The sequence below is a fragment of the Euprymna scolopes genome, chromosome 14, assembly GCF_053919585.1.
Source record: "Euprymna scolopes isolate OS-2025 chromosome 14, ASM5391958v1, whole genome shotgun sequence".
NCBI classification, from domain to species: Eukaryota; Metazoa; Mollusca; class Cephalopoda; order Sepiida; family Sepiolidae; genus Euprymna; species Euprymna scolopes.
In genome coordinates this window covers 151194795-151203307 of record NC_136495.1, presented here as the reverse complement: position 1 = coordinate 151203307, position 8513 = coordinate 151194795, and positions in this window count along the sequence as shown.

Here is an 8513-nt window from a genome sequence, read left to right as displayed (position 1 = left end):
GGTGATGTTCTCAACGAATGACCAAACGAAGTAGTCCAGCAGGTTCAGGTCGTGGAGGAGAGGGGGGCAGTGAGAGAAGGGTACAAAGTCATAGCAGTCCTTCTAAAGCCAAGCCTGCATCTCTTTGGAGTTGTGCTGAGTCCTGCTGTCACACCCAGAGTCATCCAGCGGCCACCTGATTGCACCAGGGGATCACCACACTCTTCAGCACATCCAGGTACACTTTCGTGTTGACTTTCAAACTGACTTCGAAGATGTGATGCGGCATGATGTGACCTTCATGTGAAACCATACCAAAGATCATAACTGTAGCCGGAAACTTCGTTGAGCTGTACCTTCAAGTGTTGAACCATCGCAATTTGCATTTTGAGGGTGCTGGCAATGGTCCTGTTGTCATAACTTGGATCGGTAGAGAGCATGAGTTGTACAGTGGCACATCTCCAATCTTGCTTGTTGAAAATTGTTTCATTTTCAAACATGATATAGAAGTCTCCTATCGCTCTTGGGATTTGTACACAACTGGCCAACTAGTAGATGGTCCGCAGCAAAAAGAGAAAACCGGTTTTCATGAAAATGGAATCATATCGTCTTTGCAGAGCAACAAATTTATCGTACCACCTTTTATAACTAATGCACACCCTACATCAAAACCTGACGAAATATAATGTGCTTTGCTAATGTTCACATTCATAATATTCTTCTCCTGTGTATGTCTTTGAAGCATGTGGTCAGACAACAGTTTCCCCACTTTATGATCCTTTTTTTTTTTTTTTTTACACGGTGATCACCACTTATCAAGGCCCAGAAGCCACTCAGGGATTAGGGTTATTGCAAGTACAGTACGTTAATGTGGAGATTTAATGAAGTGTTTACTTAAGGGGGCGGTTCATTAGGAATTTGTTAACGTTGGACTTGAAGACATCCAGGTTGTAATCAGGTGGGAAGCAGGCAGACGGAATCGAGTTCCACAGGCGTACAGTTCTAAGAAAGAAGCTTTGTTCATGGAGTCTTTGTTTTGATTTAGGCACAGATAAAGAGTAAGGAAAATTTTCCATAGTGGATTCAGTTAGACAGGTGTTTTTTGTGAAAGATTGGTTAGGGGGAACCAGAGATTGGAGTTCAGACGAGCACCTGCCATGGAAATAACGATAAAACAAGGATAGGCTCGCAACGTCTCTCCTGTGGGAGAGAGGTTGCAGGGTAGAGAAAAGGGCATCCCCCACTAAGCCACAAAGTCTATTTTGTACTCTGTCAAGGCAGGATAGGCTGTTTTTAGCAGCTCCTGCCCAGATATGGCAGCAGTATTCCATCCTTAGACGTACTTGGCTTTTATATAGATAGAGAATTGCATCAGTAGTGAGATATCTTCTGGAGCAGTAGAAGGATCCCACCATATTCTAGCGACCTCCTCTCTGCAAATTTCTTTCCTACTTGAAAATCAACGATCCTGGCAGCTTATCATTTCTCTATAAACAAGGCATCAAAGGCAGTCAATTTGTAGCAGCGCTTAAGTGAGAGCACATGTACATGAGAGAGGGAATGTGCTTCGTCGGGCTTATTGTTGCTGAGCGAGAAGGATTTTTGCATAAAGATCATGCCTCAGGATTCTTTAGTCTGCATGAAGTCCTCCTCGGTGGCCACAGTTTTTCATTAACCTACAACATTACAACTTTTTTCACTCCTGACACCAAAAGCAACAAGGGTCAGTGGCTGCATCTGAAGTCGAGGAAGGTTTGTCCCAGAAAACATAAAGAAATAACGCAGAATCAGTCTTGCCACTCCTACTCCATCCATTGTTCATCCGCCTGACACGTTTTTGCTTGACACACACAAAGGTAGAAAAGATCAGAGAACGAAGTATCGTTTTACTGTGGCCTTCTTTTATGTGTTTTTTGAAGCATGTGGTTATAGTTTTTGTGAAGTCTTTGGCATTATTGTATTTTGACAAGATCTCTCAAGCTGCATCGGCAGTGTTACATCGTATCATCCGCTTCTCTACATTGGCACATAGTTGGGTCAGTTTTGTACGTCTATTTGGTTATAGCAACTTCTAATCACTCTATTCCTGTTCACAGACTGTTGAGTATTTTCTACTGAAATCAGGGTACTTCTGAACCGGGAAGGAGGGCCTCACTTACTAGTAGGGAAGGAGAACATTCTCTGGTTACATGGTTCACAGCCGAATTCTGATCTCTTCCCGAGATTTTGTTAGCGGTTTGACATTTTTTTTTTTTTTTTTTTTTTAATTTCATTTTCACCCCAAACAAGGCACATTGCCACTTTGGTGTAGGGGGCTACTATCATGGGCAGCAACTACTGGGGCACTATGTTGGGATTTGGACAGCAAGATGTCGGTTCACATTATACTTGAACTTCTGCATGTCAGTACAGTTAGGGAAGCAGGGACCTGGAATGGAATTCCAGAGTCTAGCGGTTCTGGGGAAGAAACTACTGGAGTAGAAAGATCTTTTACATCTAGGGATCTCTACAGTGTGGGGGTGGGATTTAGCTGCCTGTCGGGTTTGTCGAGGGTGTCTACGTCGTGGGGGCACAAGTGTCTGCAATTCGTCAGAGCATTCACCATTAAAATACTTGTAGAACAGGCAGAGAGATGCAACATTTCATCGATGGGACAGAAGCTGAAGCTTAGATGCCAGTTCAGGGCCTATCAGATTGGCGACTCTCTTTTGAACCTTGTCTAGGAGCGAGAGACTGAAGAAGCTTTTGCTTGACTTCAATCGTTGGAGATGGTGTTCATCACCGATAACTCAGACCCTTTTATTCATTCCTGCACCAGAACGAGGTCAATGCAAACACTACAAGAAACCATTTCACCGCTGATTGCAATTAAACCGAAGGAGAGTTACTTTCTCTATCAGAATCCGTAAATCTTAGAATAGACTTCCAAGTAAATAATAAATTCATCAACAATTCAACGTGAATTTGGACAAATGCTGAGTTACTGTTCCCTCATCTGTGTAAATTTCTACGATCCATTTTTAAGATGGCAATTAAAGCGTGATTATTTTATTTTTTGTCAAATAAATTGAATTGCATATATAAATTATCATTTCTGATCGCCTAAAAGAGGATTGATAAGCTGTGGCTTTTTATTTAGAGCGAATGACTTCTTTCCAAATTCATTACAAGAGGTGGGGGAGGGGATTGTCTGAATCGCTATATGCTTTTTCGTTTCTCCTCATCACTTGAAATAGTTTCGTCCAGGAAATTTTGTTTAATTTTCGATTTTTAAGCAATTATTAATGGTCATCGTGTAATGCTTATGTCAGCCATGTTTTTTATGTTTGTAATTTGCTAACTTTTGTGTGATGGGATAAATTTCTATTCATTTATGCTTTTTTTAGTGTTTTCTTTTTTGTTTTGTGCTTTTATTTAGATCATACAGTATATATGCGAATTACCCAGTGAGTCTTTTTCCAATCTGTACTCCATATGAAAATGGGTTTGTTGTCCAAAACACGACCACTCTCCTTTGTAGTTAAAAAAAAAAAATAGTTTATCAGCTTATCTGCTACGTTTCACTGGAGAAACAGCGTGATGCCAGATACTAGACATGTAGTTCTATTCATAATCCTTAACGTTGAATGGAATTTTCCGATTTTCTACTTACTTTAACCTTCATGTGGAAAATTTCGTTTCTAATATTCTCACACATCCATGTCCACTATTTTTACAATACAATGGGTTTATTTCGATGGTCAAACCAAAACAATGGAAAAATGAGAAGGATAGGGAAACATGTAAAAATTGTTAAAAACCATATACGAAAGCAAGTTACTTTTCTATTTATTAATTAACATATTTTAAAGCGACTTTTTTTTGTTCAAAACAAATACCAACTGTCCACTCTATTCAGTTAGAATGAATAACAAAGCATGACTGCCTTAAGTATTACACGAGGACTCTTAATAATCGCTCAAAAATCGAAAATCAAATAATATACTAATAAAAGCATACCAAATATTTATTACCAAACATCTAAAAATTTTGTTTAATTTTCGATTTTTAAGCAATTATCAATGGTCATCGTGTAATGCTTATGGCAGCCATGTTTGTTTTTTGTTTTTTTTCTAAGTAGACAGAGTGGGCACTGTTTTTTTTTTCTGCGTGTAATCCTTGTACACACTTTGTCATGACCTTCTCAAACCAAGAAAACGTTGCCTACTAATGTTACGTATCGGTTTTATTTTTGAAGATACCAAATATGCGAGTATGTTTCGTTGTTCTTATTTAGATGACGACTTATATATTTGTTGTTGTTCATGTTAGTAAGAGTCTTAGCGTGATAGAGACAGTCTTAGTGTTCATGTTGTGAGATGTTCGTAAGAATGTTCATGTTTGTAGAGTCTTAGTAGAGAGTCTTAGAGGTTCATGTTTGTGGAGATAACATATTGGAGACCTAAACAGGGTGTATATAACGAAACACAGTTCTGTATATATAAGAGAAAGGATACATATAAAGAGAGAGAGAGACAGTTCTTATATATAACGAGACAGACAGGTACATACTACTACAAGAGAGCCTAGCCTGTAATTCAACTAGAAGAGATTTTTGAATATCTTGATAGATAGACCGAGAGTGCGTTTGACATTTACGTTTGACAGTTGTACATATAATAGAAACACGTTACCTTTCTCGTTGTAGTGATGAACACAGAAAGACGGCAGTTATAAAAACACATGATGATACGTTTATTTCTTTTTCGACCGGTCGGACATGATTTTGTATTTCAGGGATTCAAACTTGTTACATGGTTATCTCTAAAACCCTCTCACTTCCAGAGGGAGCCTTGACTCTAATCGAGAATCGGTCTGAACCTCTCTGATTCTCTGTTCTGACTGATCTAACTCCTTCTTCTAACTGACTGATTCTGATTCTGACTTCTCTAACTAAATTCATAACTCATGACGTCACTGCATGACCCACGTGCCTCTCAGACACATTGCATGACATGCCTCCGTGTTTTAGCATGCATTGTTATTCAGGTGTTTCTTACAAAGCCGACCCTCTAATCTAATTTTCGTAACCCACATTACAAATAACATTTTCCATTGTCTGTTTTTAAATTCCTTATTTTAATTTTCATTTTTATTAGAGAAACAAAATTCATCATTACATTCCTTTTTCAATAAACAGATATCTAACTATTTTGTGTGAGCTAAACAATGGCAATTCCACATTCCTTATTTTCAATAACATTCTGTATTTATTTTAACTTATGATTGGAATTCTCAATTCCAAGTCTAGCTTCGCAAGTTCGAATCCTTGACTATCCTATTTCATATTTACATTTAACTAATTCCCTATTTTTTTACATGAAACACTAATATGTTCTTTTATTCTGAAAAAGGACTAACTCCAGATAAAAACTGATGGAAGATATTGAACATTGATATTTGTTTCCAAATCACTAACAAGTCAGGGAAGGAAGGCAAAGAGAGATCAATCAAAATCATTAATTAATTATATTTTGTCTGCCTCTATCATTTTACACGTCCAGGTCCAGGTATGCTCCCAAATAACCTTTCCTCTTCTTTCTCCGATTCGTTTTTTCATTTTTTTACCTGACGAATCTTCACAAGGATGAAAGGCAGAAAATTCTGTGTAGCTTGATTGCCATATTTATATTTTCAAACGTTACAACCTAGCTCTACTAATGCATCGAGCACTGTCAAAGTAAAGACTGCAAATCGATACATAAAATTTTATGTAGATACATAAAACAATAATTATTATATACATGTATATTTATTAGATTCCAGACATGTATAATGGTTGCATTGACATGGGTAAACCTTTATTGCTTATAAAAAATCCTTACAACTTAACGCAGATTATTAGCTTCGCAAGAAAAATGATCGTCGTCTATTCCATTTTTCCTTGAGAAGCTGAAGATTTGAGATGGATTGTAAAAGTCTTTTCTAAACATTAAAGGCTTACCTGTCTCAGTGAAACAATAGTAAACTATATAGTTTAAAAATGTATTTTAGCTTTCATCTGTTTTTAATTTATTGATTTCTATTCAAGATATCCTGAAACACTATATTAGTCTAGCGGCACTGATGAGTTGTGAAACAACGAAACAGGTCTGTATGTCGATGACTAAAATATATTTTATAAAGCTCCCCTCTTTGGTAGAGCACTCTCGTAAATTATCTTACTCGCTACTTAATTTAGCTGAAATAATGCGAAGTTCGCAATTTGTTTACAAACAAAACGTTTGAGCCCTCTACGAGTAGCGGACGGATGTTTATTTAAATACGCATTCCGACAGTTTAATTTCGGCCACCGATTCCGTAGTCAGGGGGTAGGACTGCCGACTGTCATCACGACGATTCTAGGTTCGATCCTCGGCTTGGGAGAGGTGTTAGTCTAGCGGCACTGATGAGTTGTGAAACAACGAAACAGGTCTGTATGTCGATGACTAAAATATATTTTATAAAGCTCCCCTCTTTGGTAGAGCACTCTCGTAAATTATCTTACTCGCTACTTAATTTAGCTGAAATAATGCGAAGTTCGCAATTTGTTTACAAACAAAACGTTTGAGCCCTCTACGAGTAGCGGACGGATGTTTATTTAAATACGCATTCCGACAGTTTAATTTCGGCCACCGATTCCGTAGTCAGGGGGTAGGACTGCCGACTGTCATCACGACGATTCTAGGTTCGATCCTCGGCTTGGGAGAGGTGTTAGTCTAGCGGCACTGATGAGTTGTGAAACAACGAAACAGGTCTGTATGTCGATGACTAAAATATATTTTATAAAGCTCCCCTCTTTGGTAGAGCACTCTCGTAAATTATCTTACTCGCTACTTAATTTAGCTGAAATAATGCGAAGCTCGCAATTTGTTTACAAACAAAACGTTTGAGCCCTCTACGAGTAGCGGACGGATGTTTATTTAAATACGCATTCCGACAGTTTAATTTCGGCCACCGATTCCGTAGTCAGGGGGTAGGACTGCCGACTGTCATCACGACGGTTCTAGGTTCGATCCTCGGCTTGGGAGAGGTGTTAGTCTAGCGGCACTGATGAGTTGTGAAACAACGAAACAGGTCTGTATGTCGATGACTAAAATATATTTTATAAAGCTCCCCTCTTTGGTAGAGCACTCTTGTAAATTATCTTACTCGCTACTTAATTTAGCTGAAATAATGCGAAGCTCGCAATTTGTTTACAAACAAAACGTTTGAGCCCTCTACGAGTAGCGGACGGATGTTTATTTAAATACGCATTCCGACAGTTTAATTTCGGCCACCGATTCCGTAGTCAGGGGGTAGGACTGCCGACTGTCATCACGACGGTTCTAGGTTCGATCCTCGGCTTGGGAGAGGTGTTAGTCTAGCGGCACTGATGAGTTGTGAAACAACGAAACAGGTCTGTATGTCGATGACTAAAATATATTTTATAAAGCTCCCCTCTTTGGTAGAGCACTCTCGTAAATTATCTTACTCGCTACTTAATTTAGCTGAAATAATGCGAAGCTCGCAATTTGTTTACAAACAAAACGTTTGAGCCCTCTACGAGTAGCGGACGGATGTTTATTTAAATACGCATTCCGACAGTTTAATTTCGGCCACCGATTCCGTAGTCAGGGGGTAGGACTGCCGACTGTCATCACGACGGTTCTAGGTTCGATCCTCGGCTTGGGAGAGGTGTTAGTCTAGCGGCACTGATGAGTTGTGAAACAACGAAACAGGTCTGTATGTCGATGACTAAAATATATTTTATAAAGCTCCCCTCTTTGGTAGAGCACTCTCGTAAATTATCTTACTCGCTACTTAATTTAGCTGAAATAATGCGAAGCTCGCAATTTGTTTACAAACAAAACGTTTGAGCCCTCTACGAGTAGCGGACGGATGTTTATTTAAATACGCATTCCGACAGTTTAATTTCGGCCACCGATTCCGTAGTCAGGGGGTAGGACTGCCGACTGTCATCACGACGGTTCTAGGTTCGATCCTCGGCTTGGGAGAGGTGTTAGTCTAGCGGCACTGATGAGTTGTGAAACAACGAAACAGGTCTGTATGTCGATGACTAAAATATATTTTATAAAGCTCCCCTCTTTGGTAGAGCACTCTCGTAAATTATCTTACTCGCTACTTAATTTAGCTGAAATAATGCGAAGCTCGCAATTTGTTTACAAACAAAACGTTTGAGCCCTCTACGAGTAGCGGACGGATGTTTATTTAAATACGCATTCCGACAGTTTAATTTCGACCACCGATTCCGTAGTCAGGGGGTAGGACTGCCGACTGTCATCACGACGGTTCTAGGTTCGATCCTCGGCTTGGGAGAGGTGTTAGTCTAGCGGCACTGATGAGTTGTGAAACAACGAAACAGGTCTGTATGTCGATGACTAAAATATATTTTATTATATATATATATATACAAGCAGAAGTACCCGTCGTTGACTGGGTTCAAAAACAGCCTACAGAAAATGGATTCTGATTTATGAAAGTATGATAGGTATGAAAAGGAAGGGTTGTAAAGA